The sequence below is a fragment of the Plectrocnemia conspersa genome, unplaced genomic scaffold, assembly GCF_051122295.1.
Source record: "Plectrocnemia conspersa isolate PC_06_02 unplaced genomic scaffold, ASM5112229v1 ptg000004l, whole genome shotgun sequence".
In the NCBI taxonomy this organism is placed as follows: domain Eukaryota; kingdom Metazoa; phylum Arthropoda; class Insecta; order Trichoptera; family Polycentropodidae; genus Plectrocnemia; species Plectrocnemia conspersa.
In genome coordinates this window covers 14,642,667-14,668,545 of record NW_028277168.1, presented here as the reverse complement: position 1 = coordinate 14,668,545, position 25,879 = coordinate 14,642,667, and the positions used below count along the sequence as shown (strand labels likewise).

The window sequence follows — 25,879 nt, the reverse complement described above, 5'->3', positions numbered from 1 at the left end:
TGGGTGCCGCATTAATTAAGCGATACACAGTTAGTAGATACGAATTTCTGTTTGCGATTCATTACTTAGGAGAGTTAAAAATAAGTTTGTCTCTAACAATACATCATTTGTAATAAAAAATGGATTCAGTTCAATAATTTATGTTGAAAAAAGTGAGCAAATACAGCCATCGCAAAGATTGAATTGTATCCAAAAAAGGTTATGTAGGGTATCGTGTATTAGGTGCTGTTGTCATCAAATCAAACGATCGATTTTACTAAGTACTGCTCACTAACCTGAATAAAAAAATTACAATTTAAAAAAAAATCAAAAGACTAGGAAAGAAAAACCAAAAGAGTCCAGATGAGCACTAATACAAATATAAAGCATGACACTGTAACAGCCAAAGCATAACACTGTAATTTTAAATTTGAAAACAAATAAAAAAAAGTTGGGAATACCTAATATATTTAATAAATATCAATTAACTTGGTTTAGTAATAATATACAATTTTTTAAAAGTAAAAATTGACATAGGTTAATTAATGCGATTTTAAAACTGCCTATCTCTGCCTATTAACATTAAATTGGCGACTATCCATTAATTATACAGTAATAAAAATTAATATATCTACGTCTCGATGGAGTGATTTAATATCCAAATTTTATTCGGAGCCGTTGATACCGCATGATTTATAGATCCTGTTCGCTAATATGACTTTATCTCGCGACAATCCACCATTTTCCTGCCAACTCGCATCAGATTGACGTGATATTCTGTTACGAATCTTATCTCTTTACGACACAAAGGTTGAGCGAAGGGTCTCAAGTATGTTATTTATGCTACCCGAGGAATAGCATTAAAATTATTATTGTATTGAGAGAGTGTATTAAATAATGAATCATCTAATATTTTTTTATTATCAGTACGCATACAATTTAACGACAGTATGGTATTGATTAATGATACCAGTGAATTTGTATCTGTGCCGTTGGACGGAAATAATCAAAAATTAATGATTTGACAAATTATAAGCTTCCAACGTCGAAGTTAATCCTTTGTTAAATTTATGGATTTAATAATTTATGATTTTTTTCTGTAATGCGGTGATTTTGTGGTAATTGATTGTTTTGACATCATGTCTTTTCAGCAATATGTAAATGATTTAGCTGCTTTGAAAAATTGATACAATAAATAATGATTAGATTTAAAAATTAATTTATATTAAGCTATACTTAATAATACATTTCTTTGCAAGTCAAATCACATGTTATTTATACTAATCTATCTGTAAATATAACAACGAATCATATAAAAAATTGCTCGAACCATGCTATTAGATACGTTGACAATTTCGTAAAATCTCGTTTTCTGGAAAATGACACGACACTACATTTGTTAACCAAACTCTATATTTTTAGCAAGATAATACAAAGACTGAAATGAAAAATCTTCCTGTTTATTATTATAACCAAAAAAAAAAGATGGACAGATCTTCAAAATGGGTTCAAGTCAAAGATTTAAAAAAGTATATATTATTTTTACCGCCTAATGTTATAAGTTTCATTTAATTCATTTGCTAAAATGTTATATCATCAGTGAAACAACTTTACCGTGCTAGTCTTCTTAAAACTTTTGCTGCGGAAAAAAATGGCTTGATCAATTTTGGGGAAAAAATGATGACATTGGAAGCTATACGTAGAATGGCACAATCTTGGTTGAAAAAAGCTAATAACACTTGTTCGATCGTATAGAAAGATTTTTCCTATCGTGGAAGTAGATGTATTGGATTCTGAAGTGATTGAGGCAAATGGAAAATTTAAAATGCTTTGCAAATATCGATCAGGAAAACATCGGGTATGTGGTTCAATCACGATTCAAATGATCTGAGCTTTTAATACTTGAATGAAGAGGATATGATTTCTATTGTCACTCAAACAGAAGAAGGGGGAGTGATAGTAAGAATTTAAGTAAATAATATATTATTAATTACATTAGTCATAAGATGGCAATGATTTCTGTTGAAACTTTACTGAACTACATTAAAGGGGATTTAAATATAGCGATAAAGCTTTTTGTATTTATATTCGAAAAATATTAAGAAATCCTCAAAAGCAAACAGGAATAACATATTTTCATAGAAAATAAAAATTAGTAGTTCGTACCCTTCCTCCACATCATTAATCGAGAGTATACTGTAATATGAAATGTATGCATCTCAATGTATATATATATTATATTATTACCTTTAATTTTTATTATATATTAAATGTCAGAGCACAAATAGGTAGTTATAATATATCATAATTATTTTTTATATCGAAACTTGAAAGAAAACTGGTTAAAAAAATTTATGCAACCACAATTATGTTAACCGGTTAAAACGTCAAAACAACACAGTTCCAACTCTGTAATTCACTGGGAATTCGTATCGTGACGCCGACAATGAAAATATTTTTTATTTATTTTTATTAAAGGTAGCACCACAGAAACGCCCCGGCGAATTTGTTAGGCGCGTTCGTAAATAGTAGAAGAAAAAATATTCAATTAGACACAATTCACGCGAAATGTTCCTTTCCCACGCGGTTTTTCACGTTATAATAATAAACGTTAGGGAAATTATTTACTCCGGTGTTGGTGATAGCAGACTTTAAAATTGATGGTTTATTATATGTATATAACATAAGCTAAGCTGTGGGGGCTGATAGATAAAAAAACCCGCAGCGAATGTGTCATACTTTTAAAACAGAATGTCACGCGTCATGCTTTATCCCAGTGATAGATTTCTCAATTACTTAAGAGTTGCGCCTAAGCCTCCAACAGAACCACGGCCATCTGTAAAATGTTTAACCATCTCTTCCGATCCTAAGATTCATCTTCTTACCGCCGGAGTCCCACAAATACAGCATCTGACGTGATTATATTCCACAAAGTAATCACGGTCTGCTTTTCCATTTCAATAATGTATTTAGTAATCAGTTATCCTACATTCTGACTACATGTTTATCCACTTGAGACGTCCAAATGTTTATTTATTACCTTTTTTATTTACAGGGTCTAAACATGGTTCAAAAGCCTATATTTCAAATATGTCGAGATGCTTTTTATCTCTAACTAATTACTATTTTAATTGTCACTAACGAGAGTTTTTTAATGTGTTTCTTTATCTATACATTACACTGCAAATTTTTTTTTTCTACAAAGATTATATAATCTTAAATGCAAAATCAGAAAATATTTTTCAATAAAACGTATTTAATATATTTTATTTTAAAGACTCTGATACATAGAAAATAATTTTGAGAGTATAATGTGTATGTATGTATGTAGCCTTTAATATTATTAATTCAAGCAAAGTTTCGTACTTAATATTACAGTTTTTTTAAGTAAAAAAGTAAAACTTTTGATATTAAAATCACTACGTATTTTTTTATTATAAAACTCATAGCTACATAATATGTAGCTGTGCTATATGCAAATATTTTATAAATTTAAACTTCTACAATTTTTTAATTTAAGACCTAATTTGAACGTATAACATAATGCATTTACTAGGTATATATTTCTTAGTCGATTTTTCTTAAATTTGTTATTTGATAATACTATTCGTAAAAACACGAACAAAAATCACTAAAGAAACTGATCAATGTATTGAAATAAGAATATAATTTTAAATATTATTCAGAAAAGTTATTCATTGTTACAAAAATATATGTATATATGTAAATGCTAAAAAAGAATTATTCTTATTAAATTATATATTTTATAAAAATTTTATTATGATAATTAATTTTAAAAACACACAATCATATATGATACATGTTACTGCCTTATAATACTTTTTATGTTAACAGTTTTGTTATTTGATAATAGTAATATTAAGTAAAACATTGGTGGTTACAATTTAAGGGAAAAAACTAAAAAACCTTTTGAGTAGAAGTAGAAAATTAAATTAATTAAGTGCTAATTTAAGTACATTTATCTAAAGATCTGTATTTTAGCATTTAGTGCCTTTGTTTAAATTTAAGTTTGATTTTGTTGTAGCAAACATAAGATTAGCGAGTAAAATATTTTTATAGTATTTTCTGGTATGAAAATGACAATATTCATTGATTGTTGGTATTTAAAGGCTATTATGAAATGTTTAAGATTAGTATAAAAGGTGTATTATATACTATTTTTATATCTTTATTTTGGATTACTTAAAATTCATAAAAAATGGTACTATTAGTGCACACCATAATTTAAATAGGCCTGATTAATTTGTGGGGGATCTTATTATTAAAACTCATGTTAATTACTCTGACCAAAAGTGATTATTCATCAATAAGGATAACTAGACAATAGTGGAATCACACAAAGGCTTTCGTTACGACTAGAAAACATATGGTTTTCTAATAAATAGCACGCAAGGATTCTCCAGTGCATTGAATGCATATTTATTTGTTACAAAACGGTCACGGGAAACAATATATCACCGGAACACAAATAGAATAATTAAGACAACAAGATTCCTGTTGCGCAATTTGACCTTCTATACTTATTTCTTTATTCTAAGAAAAGAGTGCAAAGATTGGTTAGATGATTGTGATTAGTTGTAGCTTTGCAGCTGAATACTTAAAGCTCGTCTCCAATGAGGAGAGGGCAGACACCTAGAAGACTCGAGCAGTCACTTGGCAGACTCCGCAGACACTCAAAGAGACTAGCAAACGCCCACCCGCCTGCGGACAACATACGGTCAAAAAGCACTAACATCCTGAGAAGCACTCCACCATACAAGCACTGCAACAGAGAGAGAGAGCAATCCTCCGCAATATTGTCGCTGCCACACCAACCAGGACTCTAAGGATCTTCCACGGACAACATCCCTGCGCCTGTCAAATATAATTTAATAAAATTCTCACTAGTTTCCACCTGCGCATTACTACGTCACACCCCCTAAGGTTACCAAACCTTAGAAAATGTATCAAGATTTAATTTTTTGTGGTTAGCGCGCTCTTTCTATTAAATATCGGTCTAAGGGCCGCAATTGCAGCAAACCCTTTAACTTCAAAGCGAAGATCCAAAATGTGTTCATAGAATTAAATTATGAATTACAGGTGTAAGCTCAGATATTGAATGCTAAATTTACATTTTACGTTACTTCCCTGTTTGACAAGCTTACGTTGATTCCCTGCTAAACAAACTCTCCCACCGCAAGGCGATGAGAAAGTTTTTCTATGTTTCATTTTAACTTTAATTTTCTTTCAAAATATCCATTTAGGTTTTCAAAAGATTTTTGTAATTTATTGCCGATTGGTTTAATACTAAGAGCATTTAAAGAATTTAAGAGCATTTTTTCAAGTATTTACTAAAAGACGGTAAACTAATCTTTTAATATTTTGTCAAAGAAAAGCGATGATTATACATCCAAAAACTACGTGAAATTTTACATATTTAAAGTATTACATAATTTTTAGGTACATTCATAACAATATTGTCGCGATTATTTTTGTAACGATTCTCAGCCGCGTATTTACTTAGTCTGAATGTATGTATTATACAATATATTGTTGTACCCGGCCGAGTGATTTAATGAGTTAAACCTTCTTTGACCGAAAATAAAACCATGTAGCTCAGCAATCGGCAAATGGAAACTAGACGTTGCAAACGAACATTTTTTAATCATTGTTTTTTGCACCTACATACAAAATTATATATTAAATCAATATATGCCGACGCAGGAAATCAAACGTAAGCGTTCTAGACTCAAGACCTTCTAGTTATGGTTTCATATTTATAGAATAAAAAAATATTCAATTAGACACATTTCACGTGAAACGTTATTTTCTCACGCGTTGAAATAATAAACATAAGGGAAATTATTTCCTCAGGCGTTATTTAGTGTTGGTGGGCTTTAAAATTGACGGTTTCGTGTATATAATATAAGCTAAAAGGCGGGGTTGAGGAAAGAAAAAATGAAAGGAGACCGCCGCGAACGAGGTGAAAACAAAATGTCACGTGTCACACTTTTTTCCCAGCGATAGAGCGGTTCGAAATAATAATCGCGTATATGACGACACCTCGAGGTTAAAAATGGCGCAATAAGGAAAAGGGGGAGCGCGTGAGAAAAAGTGACGTCTTTTCAGACGGAAGTCACAAAAGATGATACGATGACACGTAGGTTCGTAGGTCGACTCGGGTCGATGACAATCATAATCCGACGGCGACGCAAATTGCCGCTGTATTTAATTGTGCGCGTGCACTGCCGACAAATTTTAGTATTAAGCCATGTTCACATGCTGTGACGATACACGATGCTTTCTACTTGCAAAAGTTCTTTGTTTCGTTGACGATAGATCGTGTTAGTTATGGGATTATTTTAACGAACCTAAATTATAATTTTTCAGCACATAAACATTTATAATACAAGGTTTTTATTTTATTTTAATGTGTATAAGACTTTACATAATGAAAGTACGAACCCTTAGAAAGTCACGCAGTGATTTTTAAAAGAATATTTTAATCCACCTTAGATACTTTAATTTGCCGATAGATTGCAACGATCTTTGTAAGGATCGCCGCACAATTTTACTACTTTAATTTCATTTCTCGACCAGCTAAGGCAATAAATATAAACTAGGTTAAACTTTATGTTAAAAAAGTAATATAATAGTAAGCTCGAGGTTATTCGCATAGTATAAACGAGGCTTTACGTCAGCGGCGCAATCATAGACTCAAAAGCGACGGATGTGTCAAACGTTAACGCCAATTAGTAATTTTGTTAATGTTAGGCGTTTTGCAAGTCGAAACGTTACTTTGGAGCTGGAATTGACAGTTTTGAAATGTTTGATCGTCAGGCTTGAATTTAAATCAGCTTGACTATATTATTGATAATAATAAATCAAATAATTGTGTTGAATCCAGTAGAGCAGCGGTTTCCAACCTTTTTGTTACTACGCCTCCCCAAAAAAAAATTTTTTTTCCGCGCCTCCCTTACCTTTTATTTTTTTAATAGATTAAATAATATAGACACGTTTTAAATAATAAAAACTTTATTACAAAAATAAACTGAAAACCACAATTAACAGAATAATAACAAGGTTTAGTTATAACATACACATACGTGTATATTTATTTTTATATATAAGTTTTTTTAAACAATTAAACCAACTACATCTATCGCATAAAAATTTAATGCGACGGTTGTTGTTGTTTATTAGCACAAAGCTTATCAAATCTTGGGGGCAATGTGGAGAGTGCCACTCGTATCTCTTTTTCGACTACTAACCTGTTGCGATATTTAGTTTTCATTGCAGCCAGTGCCGAAAAGCCCGTTTCGCATAAATACGACGTTACAAACGGTAGAAGCACTTGCATTGCTTTGCAATACAAAGATTCATACTCTCCTTTAAGATTCATCCAAAATTGAATTAAGGTTTCATTTTGAAACTTTTGTTTTAGTAGGCTATCGCATGATAATTCTATAAGTTTTTCCTTTTCAATGGTTGTCAGCTCAAATTTGTCGTTTTCATCGTCGATAAATGGATTCTGTACCCACAAAAACTTTGAGAAATCAAGGTCTTTAAAATAATTTGAAAAATGCAGCACTAGACCATCCAAGTGTTCAATAAAAAGATTCTTGCTTGTTTCAATATTGGCTGTGGCCCAGAAATCTTTTGACAGTGAAAACATGTCCAACTCATTCTTTTGTAAATTTGACTTTCATAACTTCAACTTTTTAATGAAAGCTTTTACTTTGTCTTTTTGAACAAGTGGATGCATTTGTGATCCCTGCATTGATTTATTCAAACTGCTCAATTTTCCAAAAAGTTCAACTAAATAGGCAAGTTTAACAAGGAAATTATCGTTCGTCCACAAATGTGCCTCTTCGTGGTGATTTTCTTCGAGAAAGGCTGTTATTTCTTCTTTAAGTTCAAATACCCTTTGAATCGCTTTTGCACGAGATAGCCAGCGAACTTCACAATAATACAGAAGTGAGGTATAATTAGCTTCCATATCTACACACAACTTTGCAAACAGCCTAGATCTCAAAGGACTGTTCTTAATGTAGTTTATAATTTTTGTAAAAATGTTGTTAAGTTCCTCGCTCATATTTTTTGACACTAGAGCTGCTCTGTGAAGCATACAGTGCGTCCAGATAGCATGTGGGGTTTCTTTTTAACTAATGCTTGAAGACCTGCTTTGTGTCCGGACATTGAGTGAGCTCTGTCAGTACACAGTCCAATACAATTACTCCACGTTATGTCGTTTTCTTTAAAAAAACTGTCCATTATATTAAAAATTTCAATGGATGTGGTCTTTCCAGGAATGGGTTTGCAAAATAATATATCTTCTAATATATTATTTTCCACAACATATCGAACATATGCAATTAAATGGGCATCTTTAGCTATATCAGTTGCCTCATCTACTTGTATGGCGAATTTCGAAGTACGCAGCCGAGAAACTAATTGATCGCAAATATCTTCAGATATATCATTGATTCTTCTTCCGACTGTATTATCAGCAAGCGGAATTTGTTGCAACTGTTTTGCATATGATATCAATAGCTGCTGGTAAAATTAGAGTTTCTCCTATTGTATGTGGTTTCTTACATTTTGCGATTCGGTAAGAGACATGGTACGAAGCCAATAATGCATTTGGTGATACAGAAAGAATATTTTTGAACGTTTGCTTTTGATTATTAAGCTCATCCAATTTTCTTTCAAAATATTCTATGGACTTATCAACGTATTCAGAATGTAGAGTTTCATGGTGCCGTTTTAATTTGACTGGTCTCATACTATCTGAAGCCAAAACTTTCGAACACAACAAACACATTGGTTTTTCCAAGCCATCTATAATGACACTAGTGAATCCTAATGATAAATAGGATGAACTGTATTGTCTTTTCTTGGGAGCTTTACTTCCTTGTACTTTTTTGATTTTATTCCCACTAGTATCAGCATCAGTATCTTCATTATTGTTGACTTTTCTCTTGTAACCACTCAAAAATTTATCCATTCGTCTAAAAAATATTTTATTGATATAAATTAAAATCAATGATAGTTTAAATAAAAAAAAATGAAGTTTAAAATATACTAACGATTATTTTCAAGAAGAAATCACGTCAGAAACAATTAAAAAAAACAATATCACGCCCTGCCGACACGCTTCAGTTGACACGAGTGACATTTAAATTTGAGGTTATCGTTTTATGCAACTAGCGGTCGATTTGTGTATTACCGAAACAGAGCGTTTGCAAACGCGCCATTTTTAAATTTCTTTGCTCCAGATAATTTTTTTAATAGGAATTAAATATATGTAAATGTAAAAAAATGAACATTCATGCACTGAATTTTCACTGTTACGTTAATATATCAAGTTTTATTCATTTGTAGATATTATGGTATAAAAAATAATTCATTAAAAAATGTTGGCGCCTCCCCTGGCAATAGTCCGCGCCTCCCCTGGGAGGCGCGCCTCCCAGGTTGGAAACCGCTGCAGTAGAGCCAATATTAATTTATTAAGTTTTTTGATTGATTTGATATAAAATATTTAATACGTGGCCATAAAAAGAAATATTTTTAAATGGCCTATATTTTTTTAAATGAATCAAACTTCTAATAATAGATATATCATATTAAATATTTCTCTATAAAAAATATATGTACTATATATTTTTTTATTAACTATTGATTTTATGAAAAAATACATATTTTCCAAAAATGATAAAACAAAATTCGTTCAACATACCGTTTTTTCTTAATAATGGAGTACAATAGTACCATGACTTACAAATTTAATTCGTTTCGCGACGGAGCTCGTAACTCAAATTACTCGTATGTCAAATCAATTTCCCCCATTAAAATTAATTGAAATGCCAGAAATTCAACGGAGAAAATTTAAATGGATTAATGTCAATTGAAGAGGTAAATACATACTACCTAAATTAATGATAGTCTTTTTAAGTTACGCAATACTTTTTTTTGTTCTTATGTTGAGATGGCAAGCCTATTTTTTTTTCAAGTCAAATTACTCGCTAAATATGTCTGTGTTTAAAGTTATGTACGTTTCGTTTCGATTACATATAAATTAAGCTTGTATATCTGCGAAAGCTTCTGTGAAAAATAATTTGTGATGGACTTTAAACTATTGTATATATTCTAACAAATAAGAATATATAGATTTTTAAAACCAATGTAAAAACCCGTTTATCTAAATGGACTAATGCAATATGAAATTTTACGTTTTTTTAATAATGCTTAAAACAAAAAGTTCTTGCTAAAATGTTGAAAGAACAATATAAATATCTTCTTTAAGATGAACACACGAAATAAGGAATGACTGAGGTCTACTACTGTCAGAACAGTATCGGGAAAATTAAAGAAAAAATAGAGCTGAGCTATGTGCTCACAAAACTAAATTTAAATGTAAATTATGCCAGCAAAGTAGTGGCGAAATAATTATAATACTAAACAGTTAAAACAATTTATATATTTTGTCTAGGCTTTCGACATCTATGATGTAAATAAAAAATAAGACAATATTGCGTGGTTTCAAATAATATAAATAAAAGCAATAAACTGAGTTTATTGTACATATTGAGTTTCTCATCCGACGTTGTTTTTCAATCGGTAATTTCACGACGTGGAAGAAAACGAGCTCTTACTTCCTGCGACTTTCGTATTTAACATCACAAATCGTTACGCGCGCATAAATCAATTAACACATAATTACATGTCCTTACACGCCCAATCGGTCGGGATGGGCCCCCAAGTCGGAAGCTTCTACCCTGATGAGTTTCTATTTCTAGTGCTGCTTCCGATGAATTTCTTTCAAGACCTTCTTTTAATTTTGCCCGACACACGTGCGGACAAAAATATCCATCCACGTATGTATATAGGTAGAAGATACCATCCAAAGGATATAACGTTTTGTTTGCGCACTCATCAGTCACCCTTGAAAAAATAATTATAATCGAAGGGAGCCTTCCAACTTTTGACAGTGACATATCACTCGAAGTACTTGTTGAATGCTTGTTACAAAGCCTTTTAGCGCTTCCTTCTATATTTATATCTTTCATAAACAGAAAGTTAGTTTACAATGTACAGAAACTTCACCAATATTTTATTTAAACCTTAGTAATTTAAAGAATACATAGTAGTAGTATCAGATTTAAGTCAAGCTAATCTACAATAATCAATAATTTTTACTTTTAACTCAATTTCAACTGGATTTTTATGTGAAATAGACACCGTCCCTTATTTTTCGTTTATCGACACTTGATTTGATAATATACACAAATTGTATGATTGATTATGATTAACGATTAGACATAGTATATATATATAATCCAGGACAATCTGAATTTTTGTTCAAAAAATAAAATTATGAATTATTAATTAGAAAAGGATAAAAATTGCCTAGTATTTGTTAACAAAAATGTTGTTGTAATTGTAATGGTGATGTTTATAATATACTGCTATAATATTTGTTTTAGCATAATCTATTTGATCAAGTGTAAGGAATACTATTGACACGTATATATATAACTATACGCAATTTTTACCTATGGGAAATTTCTTAGTTGTTCCTGTTATTTGATTTATTTATGAAGTTTCGCACTTACCCTAAATCTGTTAATTAATATAATCCGCTCTATGTAATTTTTTTAATACCAATGATATTTCATTGTCACTAAATTTTTAGTAAAATAAACTAATGAGAATTTTAAAATGAACACATTATTCTATATTTCAATAGGGTTATTTTAATTTTTTAGATAACATATAAGTAGGAAATGTTCCTGCGAATTAATGATATATATTACCTACATATCTTAATTAAGATTAAAAGTCGTAAAACTATGCACACGGCTATAAAAATAACGAAGTAAAGAAGTTGTACTATAATCCTAAAAATTACCATGTATAATGCTAAAAATTACCATTTTGTAATAAACATGCTAAAACGTTTTTAAACGACTAATAGCAAAAATATAATTTTATTTTAAAATTAGATAATTATATTATAATGCTCAAAGCTAAGTTTTAAATGACATTGCAATTTATAAAAATGTAATTGCCCCATTTTAATAATTGTTTAATGAGTTAGATAAAATAATTTTGCAAAACATATAAAATAGGACAAGTTAGATTGCGAGTAAATTGGGTTACTAGTGTTTCGCAATACGATCATTTTTTGAAGTTCATTTTGACTTGATAAACAAGCAATGTCGTTCAGTCTTGATGGTTATGGATAGTGCTCCTTTTTATCCTCCAGACCTGAGAATGACTTACTGGAGGAATTCAAGTTCATTAAGAACTCCATTACTTCAGCATATGAATCAGCAGGTTATTTCACACTTAAAAAAGTTTTACACCAAATCACTATTTCAGCGATGCTTCAAAGTGACCGCGGGAACAATTCTTACCCTAAAAGACTTTTGCAAAAATCATTTCCACATCGTGAACTGCCTCAAGATCAGTAGGGTTAACAAGGTAACTCTCAATTCTGCTTGGAGAGCTGAGGCCTAATTGCGTTGACGGGTTTGCTTATGAACGGGAGCCGGCAATGAAATTTTGTCCTTGGGGAAGAAACTGGGATTGGAGGTAAATGAGAAAGATATTCAACAGTTGGTAGAGAAACATGATTAAGATCTGACCAACGAATAACTAATAGATCTGCATCGCGAGCAACAGTATTTCGAGTAAAGAGGAGGAAAATGAGATTGAGAAATTCCTCATTTCAAATAATGTAAGGAATATTTGTAAAATAGGGAAACAGTGCAAAATTTCATAGAAAAGCACCACCTGAGTTAGGCTGTAGCAGTGCGAGCCATAAATATATTTTATGAGAATGCAATGTAACATTTATGCCAAATTCTCAAAAGGAGGCAAAAGTGAGTGTCGTTGGAAAGGTTCATATTTAAAGTTCCACGAAAAGAAAAAAATCTGTGATAGACAGATGGCTCAATAGAGTATTTTTCGATATAAGCAATTATTAAATTCTATAATTTAATAATAAATTTAAAGTATGAAAAATATACGTGTAATTTGTATTAATCCCATCTATATTATTATTTTAAGGTTTTGAAACAAATTACCTTTATTTTCCATAATTTATTATGAAAAAATTTGCTTTGAAAAATATTCGTAAACCGAGATTATACTGTAGTTTTTAATTAAAATATATATTAGTTGTATAAGTACAAGTTAAATATGTTTGTATATGTATTCATATATAAATTAGAAAATATTATATTACTTTAGTATTTTAATAAATGTTTAATAATAAATAAAGATGCACATACATTTAATACTAAAAATATATATAATTTAAGGGAAGATAGATATAAGAAAATGAGTACGGCCAGTGGAATATTGTACGGGGGTGTGAATGTATATATTAATAATTCTAGGACAATCCGCAGAATAACAAATTTTGCAGATTTCATTAATGGAATAAATAAACATACTAAATTATTATATTATATTTTCTTTTTTTATTCTATATATATTTTTGTATAATTTGATATTTGTATTATACAATTGACTATTAGCTAAATAAATAATTAAAGTAAAATAAAATAATACCAATAAATATTAGACTTTCTAATAAATGGCAGCAATGTTTTAAATTTTCGAAGATTGATTAAATTATTTTAGAAAATTGCTTTAAAAGTATATAAGTTCCTTAAGTGAGAGATTTTTCAAGCTAAATGGTTGCCTCAGAAAACAGTATCGTTAATAAAAAAATACTCATGTTTATTCGAAAAAAAAAACATATTAAAAACAAACGATGGTCTTATGGTTGTACGTTCTTACCGTCAATGTTACAAGTTTAATTTAACCCATGAACCAAGGTGCTATATCAGCAATGAAATGGTTTACCGTGAAAATCTTTTTAAAGCTTTTTGTTGAGAAAGATGATATTTGGACATGCTATACATGGAATAGCACAATCTTGGTCAAATATAAAGGCAGTAACACTTGTTCAATCGTGGAGAAATATTCTTTTTGATGTGAAAATAGATGATTGGATTCAGAAAAAAACTGAGACAAGTATGTATTATATTTAAAATATGGAGAATAATGTAAAATTTAAAATGTTTTGAATATGTTGATCGAAAAATCTCAAGGAAGGTTTAATCACGATTAAGCTAGTTTGGATAATATTATTAAAACAAAACATAGAGCTTTTTAAAACGTCCTACTTTTCCTCTGTCAGCTTTTATATCTAGTATCAAGGGATTTCAATTTGCAGATATTTTATATAATATGCCACAATATTTCATAACTGGATTATGGAACAAATTACGTAGCATCCGTGAATTTTTGATAAGATTAAAGGGCGTATGTCGGCCGCGGCGCTTTAACGTTACATGTATTTATTTACGTTAACACGAACGAAGGTCGCCACAATATGGCACGTTCAAAAGTTCAAGTGCGTGGGTGTCTCGATTGAAGCACCTTTGTTCAACACTAATTCTGATACGAAACAAATTATGAAGTGTACGCGCGCGTGTGTGTGAGTGGGTAATGAAACCCAAACTGCTGACATATAAAGTCAAACAAAATATTACACATAGTACACTTCCTGTTATCTATGAAATTTGAACTTTTTTACGATTTGATTTACATTCACGGTTATCTTCAGCGTTTTATATTTCCGCCCAGCACAATTTTGTGAAAGCTTGCACGCAGTTTTTGGTAACGTTTATTGAATTTTATATAAAAAAGTCTGATCGTATAAAAAAACAACGAATTCAATAACTCTCTAAATAATCCGTAAGCGAGAGTTGAATATATGTTAAATCTGCAATAAAAATAATTGCAACAAAATTCAATTAAATTATTAATTAGTAAAATCAGGATTTCAAATAGAAAATTAAACGAACCATATTGCTCTTTATTTATTTTAATCAAATAATTATAGTAATTAGTAATACGCATTTCACAAATTCAATGAACTAGAGCTGAGATTGTTCCGGTCCATTACAAGCATCAGTATTAACAGTATAATCATTAACGAAAAATAGTAAATTAAATAAGTTTTTAAATACAATTACGAATCCACGAGATTTTTCAAAACTCCATCGCTTATGATAAATTAAAATGATATCACATACATATTCAAAACGTAATCAAACCCTTCGTAATATTAATGGTATCACTCTAAAACAAATATTATTTGAATTTGAAAAAAATATACATCTTATGACCCTATAATTAGATGGATTTTATTATACTGTTATTACAAAATAAATATATTAAAAAAAATTCTCAGATGTTGAATTGTGTTTAGTTTATGCCTATATACTTAATATTATAAGTAACGATTAAAAGTTTGGAACTAATTCAGTAAATCAGTGCAATAGAACATAACTGTTCGCAAAAAAGTTCGTACAAAAGCTCTGGTATAGAAAAAGGTAAACAACTAAACACAAACATAAGTAGAGCGGTTTATGAAACAGTTTTGTCAATAGTTTTGGTATAGGATATCCAACTATAGTGTACCTAATTTACTTTATACATATCATTATCTTCTAAAGCAGTGGTTCTCAATTCAATTTTTAATCAAAGACTTTCATTATAACATGACAGTTAGTCACATACAAGTAAGTTTTGTGACAATTATTTATAATATATGAATTACATATTATATAACTTTAAATAATAAGTAAATATATATAAAGAATAAAACACAAAAAACAAAAAAACATGGCATGGAATAAAATAAATAAAAAATATATAACCATAGCAATAACTGCGTTGTACTATAACCTTAAAATGAATTTATGACCGTTTTGTCGTGATTATCGCCACATTTTTCTGATTCAAAAGTCCAGAGCGAATCTAGGACTTAACTGACTATCGGTATTCGAAGAAGATATTTTTATGTTTTAAAAATAAATTTGAAGTGCAAAAATGTTATCAATATCGACAACCGGATCTCAAGAACAAGAAATCAATACTGTTTTGTGTGTTTACACGTAATAGTACACCCTTTCTGTCGAATAACAAATAACGATGCAAACATTTAAGAGCACGTGATGATCACGCATTATTTCACTGTTATGTTATTGTTTACCGACTCTAAATAAACAGACTGTAGGTAGTTGTGAGCAGGCTTGACGGGGGGCATCATAAGATTCCCTATCGAGCTCGACGGTTTACCGTTACATTCTAATTAGAATCCACTAATATTTGCCTCTCAGCCATACACCGTGGGGGTGTTACCCTGTGCTTCTAAAGAAATATTCACCATTTTATTTTTATTATATAATAATGCCCTTTTCTTATAATAAATACAAATATTTTATTGCTTTTGGAAGCAACAATAGTAGGAACACATTTAATAATGACTATAATAATTATATTTATATAAAAGATCGTTGAAATTCTGCGCGAAACTAAAAAAAATCAGATACATAAGTAGTAAAATTATGGAATGAAATTAGTAGTATTGTAGGTTAATAAAATGTATTCATTTAACAATCCAGAACTGACGCCGATCCCTTAGAAATAAAAGTGGGAGGGGTGTCGCACGCAGCGAAGAAAGAGATAAAGCATGCTATTTCGTATAACGGTACTTCGTCCAGACGATATGGGAATCTTATGAAGGTGACGGGGGGGGGGGGGATAAGGGACAAATTCCTAGGTCTCGACTGAAAAAAAATTGAAGAATATCTTATTAAAAAAAACTAAATACCGACAGAAAATAACTAGTTGTTTGCGATGTATGTATTTTAGGTATAAGTTTCTTTTGCCTTTTTTATACATGCTAAAAGAAATAAAAGGAATAGAACATTGCATTCAAAGGCACCCACTTTCTAAAAAGTACTTTCACAATAAGCATTGTTAATCAAAGAAACAAAAAATATTTTTTTTATGCGGCTCCGTTTGTGTAAAAATTTGTTTGCAAATTCTTGTTAATTTTAGTACTTTCTGAACCTTATAAAATATCTAAGTTTTCAGATCGACGAAGAAGAAAGAAGGCAAGAAATAACAAAGAATCAGCAACAACTCCTGCTGAATTATATAAATTTAATGTTTTTATACATTGCATTATCAGTAATTTGACAACTAGATTTGATGAAGCAAAATAAATAAATAATGCATTAAGTTTTATGTGGTTAATTCGCGTGAATGATGATGAAATTTTAGAAAATACAAAAAATAACTACGAAACAAATATAACGATGATTGAAATATTACATTTAAAATTAATATGTGATGCAAATATTGAAATTAAAAATATTTTATCGTCTAAAAAACCGTCTTAATTCTATGCCAAAAAATATTTTTTAAAATGTCACTTCAGTGAAATCATATTGCAATGTACTTTCACCAGTAGATATACATCTATATTTACCAGTGAAAATATAATTTGTCAGGCAGGTGCTAGTAAATTATATGATTTTAACTTTTCCATATGTAGTAATATATACATTTACATACTAGCATTATTTATTTACATGCGATGTATACATTTTAAAGTGAATGCGTATTTTTCAGTAAAATTATATTTTCACAAGTGAAGCGCAAATATATTTTCATCAGTAGATATATATTTCTACCAGTGAAAACATATTTTAACTGATAGGCGCTGGTGAAAATATAGGCTGCTCTAAAATTACTATGATACTCAATCTGACAGTTACGAAATGTGCATTTGTTATTCAAACCCAAACCTAACCTGATAAAAGTTGTAAAAATAATTACAGTTTTAGAATTTTTATTAATTCAAGTCCAATATACAAACTAAGCCAACTCAGAGGAAAATAAGCGGAAGAAGTACAGTCAGACGTTGCATCTCGCCTATTCCTCCATAATTTGTTTGCACTTCAATATTACACTATATGTTTTAAAAATATCAAAGCTATTCTTATCGATATTACTACAGACTTTTGATACGAGAGTATTGATCAAAGTGTATTTAAACCGAATTTTGGTCAATAAGAGGGCGCAAAAACTATTATTACCTCTCAGAAGTCAAAAATTTACGTCAAAAGTAATAAGTAACGAGCGTTTCCACTGCGACAACTACGGATAATTGTTTTTTGCGCTCTCCTATTCAAAGTCAAAATGCGGTTTAGATATGCTTCATTCAATTCTCACTTAGTGTAAGTCGTAATTTTATTATAAAAAGTCTTACTATGAACGCTAAATAACTGAGCGTTTTCACTGCACGATTTTATTGCTTTTGACGTGAATTTTTTACCTCCCTAAATTTGTCAAAAAAAAATGATGTCATTTATAAAAATTATTAATATTAATAATAAAACTATTAATATTTATTTAAAAAATAATATTACGTGGATAAAAAATATGTAAAATGAATTTTTCAATGGGGCCCAGAATCATTATTTTCCCAGGGCCCGAGTTCGCTTTCGGCGGCCCTGGTTGTGAGTCGCAAACACGAATATTTCATTTAAATTCAGGTTGTATCTAACGTTATTATAAAAAAGTAACCATTTTAAAAATTTACAAGAAAAATGTATTTGAAAAGAGTTTGAGTAACGAAAAAAACGAATTACACATAGTGCGTGTAGTAAAAAAATAATGAATAAAATACAGATATATATTATGTGCCAATCGCACTTTCACGAGACGCAAGAATCTTTTCCACGCGCGAATGCATGCAATTACGTTGTGTGGAAAGTAAACGGCGCGATTTAAAACCAATAGACCGTGAATGGAAATAAACATGCAAACATTAGGGGTCGTTGCCGCGTTCTTGTGTGTTGGTAAACTCGTTTTTATTAATTATGAACGTGTGTATGTACGTATAGATATGTATATGTACGTTTACGGGGACCGCGTAGGTACGTGACGGCGTCGAATATTTGAATATGCGAGTTTTTCCGTGTGAGGAAAAGCGTTCCGTTACGCCACGACAACTTGCTGCTTTTTTGCGTATGTACATGTATTGTAAATGTTTTTTTCAATTTTTCATATGCATGAAAATCACTTTGCATTGAATTTTTGAGTTAACAAGGCGAATGAAAAAGTCGAACGGTTAGAGTGAAAATGGAATACAATATGGTATGCTACTAACAAAAAACCAAAGGAAATATAAAAATCGATAAAAATTATTAGGTCAGTCCATAAAGTAGATGTTTTAATAAATAGAATTTGTATTAAATCTTAAACTGTATTATATTATAAAACTTTATAGAAATATAGGCTATGGAAAATTAAAAACCATTGGGGGATAATTTCAAATCACAAATAAAAAGGAATGATTATAGTCATGTTCTTTAAATGGTATTAAAAATCTAATTTTTTAATTTTAATATAATAGGTATGTTATATTTACATAGATTTTTAAATAAAGTTTGAGTTTAAAAAAATAATTACTTGTGTTATTCCACACTAGGCAAGTGTATGTTGTTACTAGTTTAACTACCAGTTTATATGGTATTTTTTTGTTAAATATCGGTTTTATAGACGCAACGGCAGCAAGTCATTTAGACATGTTACGCGATATGAGTCCAGATGTATACCAAGGTATTTGACGTTTATCTTTCATTTAATGCAGTCTCCTTGTTCACTATTAAGAGGTGAATGCAAGGGTGTCTGCGCGTCGTAAAAATTATCGCTACAGTTTTCTCTTGGCTAATTATATTTTTTTATTTAATAAAATAGTTATTCAAGTTTTGTAAATATTGGTTTAAGACCGTTAGAAATATTATAGTAATGGTGACTGTATCGCAATCGTACATTAACAAGTCAATATAGGATGGAGAGCAACGGTCCGAGAAAACAACCCTGCGGGACTTTTTACGTTGTATCGAGAGCTCATTTTTTTAGAGAAAAATCATACAAGCGTATTATGTTTATATTATAATAAGGGGTTTTATAATTAAATTATTTATAAAAAACCCGTAGTGCCAAACGGTCAAATGTCTAACATTATTAATCCTGTAAATTTTTATGATGAAATTAGCGAAAATGTAAATAATTGCATGTCGCGAAAACCAAATTGTTAAATTATAATTTTACTATCAAGAGATTTTTTTGGGCGCGTACAATAAGCTTGATATACAATTATATAAAAATTGGCATACTAATCTGATTCTGGTTAGACTAAAAATAATTACTCGGGAAAATATTATTATTCATGGTGCTCAATTAAATTATTAAAAATATCACTAGGATCGTTATAAGATAATTTTATTACACCTTGAGATTCACTTCAAAATTAAGCCTCACAAAAAATATAATAAAGTAAAAAATAGGAGTAAATGAATAATTTTATTATTATGTAAATAGTAATTTATTTGTAAATTTATACGATAAAAAATATTCTTTCGATTTATGATAGAAATAACCAGTGTTTAAACGTAATTTAATACTATATATATATATATATATATATATATATACATCAGGCGTTTTAGAGAAACGCACACAAAGCGGTTATTAGAGTGCTAGTAACGTAAGTTATTGTATTGCCTCTTGGAATTCGCTTCAGATGCGTCAGTAGCATCCATATCGAATAAGAAATCATTATTATATTATAAAAAATACTATATACCTTGATTTTTTTTAAGATACATTACTTATTTATACATATATTTTAAGCAATCGATTATGAAATGCACTACCTAGTATGGAGTAACTTTAATATATTTTACCGTTGTGGTTCAGTAACTTCAATGGACGATCTTATAAGGTGTAAAATAACGTTGTAGGTATGTACTTGGAAAGGCATGTCGCAGAGAGCGAAACGTTGAAAAACCATAGAATATATTATCACACTGCGGTACTGAGATAAGACTATTTCCTGCAATTTCTTTTCACTTTGACTGGAGAGAGATTGAATTGCCGACCATCCCTCAGACGAGTCTTTCCGGTTTTCCTGATTGCACAGAGTAAATGAAGAATTTTTATAGGAATGAAAGTCGAGGGGATTTTTTTAATTATTGAAAGATTTTAGGAATGGCGAGCATTAACTATTGATATATGTTGATTAAATCAGATACAAATAAAATAAAAAGCTTGAATGAGTATGATATAAAATGTTTTACCTCTACATGTTGGATTCGTAGCAAAATTGTCATTCTAAAATCTCAAAAAATGCTGAAAATCCGCCAGATATCATGTACTGATCATGTTTCGATAGTTATGCCGATGATGTACATACATATGATACTACGTCTGCAAAAAAATGTATTGTGCAAAAAATATTCGAATATATAAAAAAAACATGATATCCAAATAATAATTTAAAAATATTTTTATAATAAAATGTTAATTAAATATTAAGAGATTCATTTATTTTTATTCAAATATGAATTTAAGAAAAATAATATAATAATATTTGAATCATTATTTAGTCTTTTATTTAAAAAAATATTCATATGTTTTTTTCAATCATTGAATAACATTTTTGGACTATATCTTAGCCATCCTATTAAAAATTTACAGATTTCTCATCAAACCCAAATGATAATGCATGATATATTAAAGATAAAAACATATACAATAACATATAACACCGTAAAAATATAAAGCAATTAGCAATTGTTGATGTTAGTTACCTTAATGCTGCCTAATATCGTGAAAATTGTGTTAAAGCGCATTAAATCTCACCTGTATAGCATTGTCCGATTTATTTTATTTATCATTATCCCGATAATTAAGATACTAAATTGTCATACATGAAGACGTTAGTGAAAAAAGAAAGGTAAATCCCGTTTTGCTAATTGTATACAAAATAATGATAATGCTATTTTCGAATTCTTTCGTGTAGATTTCAATTTTCAATTAAAGAAAGCTAAACTTATCCCGTTTTTCTCTTTAACGTCTTCTAACGTATGTCTATATATATACATATGTATACGCTACAAACATTTCAATTGTTAGCATCGGTCATAATAACAAAATAGGCGTTTTATCACAAGACGAAGATACGACGTAAATTTATGTGGTGACATTTGGGTACAATACAAAAATGTCGAAGTTGTGAGACATAAATTTGACGATCACCGATAACGAAATGACACATTCTACACAAGGAAAAAAGGAATGTCAGAAAGCTTACCTTTTAACGCCTTTCGATACAGCAAAAAATACACCAAACAATCCTCAATAGTGTCAACACTGCACCAAGCACAACACAACACAATAATAAAAAAGCACAATATTTATTTATTTATTTCAATCTGCGTGTACGCCTCTGCGTCTCGAAATAGAAACCTTTTAGGGGCTTTCCCTCTGAATAATTGATAGGAAAAACGAAACTGAAAAACCGTTCGATATGTATGAGGTGGTTAGTACTCGCGATGGCTTTTCGCACGATTCCTAAGTCAAAAAATGCACGGGCTGTCACTAGGTTTTCACTGTGTCTAAAATGTATGTGGTCGTCGTACAAGTACGTTTTTGCCGGATCGAGAGCGACAGAGACGCACCCCCGCCGGCGTCCGAAGCTCGACTGGGCCCAACGTTGTGTTCGGACTCCAGGATTAACTGTCGAATATACCCGTCCTGCTCGCACTTACGTCGAGACGCTAACACTAGACGCGCGCCATCTCGCTCTTTACGCGGATTAATGTCTGTGGATTTTTGTCGTAGTTTCACACTTGATTTCTAGTTTCACTATAGGGTTTATTGGATTTGATTCTTGTAGTCTTTAATAGATTTTTGTAAAGAATTTATGCCGGGTTATTTTCGAATAGACCATAAAAAGTGTATATAATAGTAATAGTTTAAAAATGTTCTGAACTAACGTGAGTAAATTGATTGTTTGAATTCATGGCGTAGTAGTAGAATTATAATACTTATGAGCAATGGTTCTTATACTTTTTGCTGTCACACTTCTCTTGGGAAAGTTTTTATTACCCAAGCCTCCCATCATTTTAAACTTTTGGATGAGCTTGCATTTTTTACGCCCTGGACTAAAAAAATATGATCTTCACACATTTTCTTGAATTAGCTTACTTCCTAATTTCATAACATGAGTTAAGACCGTTGTGATATAACATGTTTAGCTTCAAGTTCTCAGCAGAATAATTTAAAGAATCAGTGATTCGACGCACAGGAGAATATGAACTTTACAACTTAAATAGTAGAATCTTGAAGGAAGAGTATTCTAATGTAATATACAAACTTTTTAGGCCTCCATTTCTACCAAAGCTAGATTTTATTTCCTGAATTGAAAATGCACCATCAGTGTATTCTCATTTTTATTTTTAATACTTTTTTTTATTCATTAAAGTTGGTGACAACAGAAAGAATCTGTTGCAATTATGTATTTTTCGTGGTAATAAAAAGTGGTTTAAAAAACATTTGATTCTTTAATGCATATCTCACTGGTGTGTGACAATTAATTTATTATAAGCAGATACAAAGAATATGCTTTTTATATATTAAGTTATTTGCAAGATGTATATTAGCCTATTGACTGAGGGGTTTGTTTTTTATCGTATGCAGTGGCGTAGTTAAAATATCATTAAATATAAAAAAAAACAAGCGAGGTTGTTAAAAGAGTTTTTAAGCTTATTTTCAATATTTAGTAGGCCCACCTTTAGCTTTTTTTAAAGCTAGAATTCTTTTTGGCATACTGTCAATTAATAACTTGCAGAGACAATTTTCTCAATTCCATCAGCAATATTTTTCGAGGCTAAATTATGGAAGTTACAACTGAAGTCGGCCGAGACCTACGACTTCGAGTAGGCGACCACACTGCCCCAAATTTCATATGCCATCCGGAAGGCGGCCATCAATGACGTCCAGACGGCGGCTTCTGTCACGTACAGCTGGAATATTTGCGCGCGATCGAAAAATGTGGCAAATAATAGCAATTTTAAAATTGTCATATTATTAAAAATATGCTACTAATAATTATAAAAATTTGTGTGGGCACTCATCAATACAATATTTAATTTACGCAATATCTTTGTCGGCTTTTGCAAAATTCCGTAAGGCATAAAAATGATACTTCGAAATACGAACACCACATCTGTGACTTTCCTAGAATTTGTCGCCATCGATTCTAAATAAGAATTCGTTATGGTGTGACATTTATATAAACCGATCTATGAAAATACATAAGGATATTTGAAACGATTTTTTTAACAAAATCAAGTACCACTAATTATTTTTTAATTCATTAATTTTATATGAAAAAAAATATAAAACTATCAAAAATATAATTAATCGCTTTTGGTGCCCTAAAATATTCAAAGAAGTCAGTAAGAATCTGTTAAAGTCCCCGATAAGCATGTGGTATTATAACTTGATCACGTGATCACGATGCAGCGCTCGACATGCGTGTTGATCATAGGACGCCTACGCGCATACTGAAATTGAACCGAGTTACTCGTTCTATCTCAGTTTGCGAAAAAACATATCATTATCTCTCTCACTGTTGTCACTTAGCACGCAAGAGAGCGAAAGGTAAAGTATCTCACTGCTCGCGCTCGAAAGAGCAGCTCCGACTTCGGTTCCTTTGACTTCAGTCCGTTTACCGACAATGTTCGGAAGCGCTCCAAGCTAGCCAAGTCGACTGAATTATCTCCACTTTACCTCCCGTTCTCAGTAACCTCGGACAACTTCCGAGAAATTTTAGAGCGGGCAGAACCGAGCTCGACCGAAGTAACCCACTATATTATCCGTCCTTGGCCAACCTTGGCCAACTTCCAGAGAGTGCGGTGCAGGCATTACAGATCTCTAACTGACACTACCATCGCCAAATCCAAAAGCTTATTAATATTCAATGTATTGAAAAGCGTAGACAGAAATAATATCTAAGAATCTTTAGTTTCGCTAGAATTGTCATTAGACGAAAGACCTCATATAAGATACGATTAAACACCAAACAGGATATAAATGAGATTTTTAAAAACATATGATAAGCATTAACAATCACATTTACACACTAAAACCGATTCGAATCATATTATTAATATTTATTTATTATATTTTTGATTAAAGTAGTTTATTATTCATAATAATATGTTAAATGAAAATAAATTCGTATTTTGCACATCTGTTTGAGTAATTATTTTTTTCATTAGCTCTAACGTTATTGAGTTGAATCCCATTACCAATATTAGACGCAACCCTTGGGTCATCTGGACTATTTGGTCAAAAGACAATACATAACCCAATGTATTGTTCAAACAAAACAAAGTTTCAAATGGATTCTGGGATGCTTTCATAAAATAACACAATACAAATGAGTATAGACAAAGCGTCAATTCCGAACTTTAGTCCACTATAAAATTGTTATTAAAATATACGTCCATATCGTATCAAAATAATGTTAAACATATGCAAATAAATTGATTTCATTATGCATAACTTAAATTCGCCTTTTTGTGTTGAACGTTTTACACGTGACAATATGGGTAATGATAAAGCTTGTATTTTAATATTGATAATTATAAATGGAAAACGTTCATTTCGCTATCGGAAGGTCGCAAGCGCCGGTCATAAAAACGTCGTTAAACTTAATTAATGAAAAACAAGCGTTGTAAAGTTTGAGTTTTTCGAATTAGCGTTGCCGTTTTATCAAAATTATGATCCTTGTTATTTTTTTATGCGACAAACTTTCCTTATTAAATATGCTCAATAATTAATAGCTTCGATATGTTAATTACTATATAATTTGCGATTTATGGATTGTACCTCGGCGAGACGCGTAAATTCGTATAAATTAAATACAGAATGAGCAAGAATATTCTTTCCGATTACTCTTTCATATATACACACTATATCTTTACCGATAAGTCCAAAGAAGAACCAAATTAAAGTTAAATAAAAATTAAAAATACTTTGAAATATGTTTCATAATTAGATTTTAACTTTTCATAAAGATAATTAATTTAAACCAGTACAACGACAATGAAACGATTGCAGAAAAGTTACAAATTGCTTTAATGTAATTTTATCTGTTTTAAAT

At 30.4% G+C, this 25,879-nt stretch overlaps 1 protein-coding gene and 1 long non-coding RNA gene across 4 annotated transcripts in view; both read right to left on the bottom strand.

The window, feature by feature from the left end:
• rst (irregular chiasm C-roughest) overlaps positions 1-22,419 on the bottom strand; it is a 173,581-nt gene extending 151,162 nt beyond the window's left edge. For 2 of the 3 annotated variants that reach the window (XM_088184371.1, XM_088184372.1), the window contains exon 1: positions 22,019-22,419. The gene's annotated coding sequence lies outside the window, so the exon portion shown is untranslated. The remainder of the gene's footprint in view (positions 1-22,018) is intronic. The other variant, XM_088184368.1, reaches the window with a different exon arrangement.
• Positions 6,997-9,183, bottom strand: LOC148236006 (uncharacterized). Its single transcript, XR_015809285.1, has 2 exons — positions 9,069-9,183; positions 6,997-8,990 (listed from the first exon to the last, which is right to left on the bottom strand). It is a non-coding gene; the product is annotated as an uncharacterized LOC148236006 (long non-coding RNA).
• Positions 22,420-25,879: the final 3,460 nt, after the last annotated feature.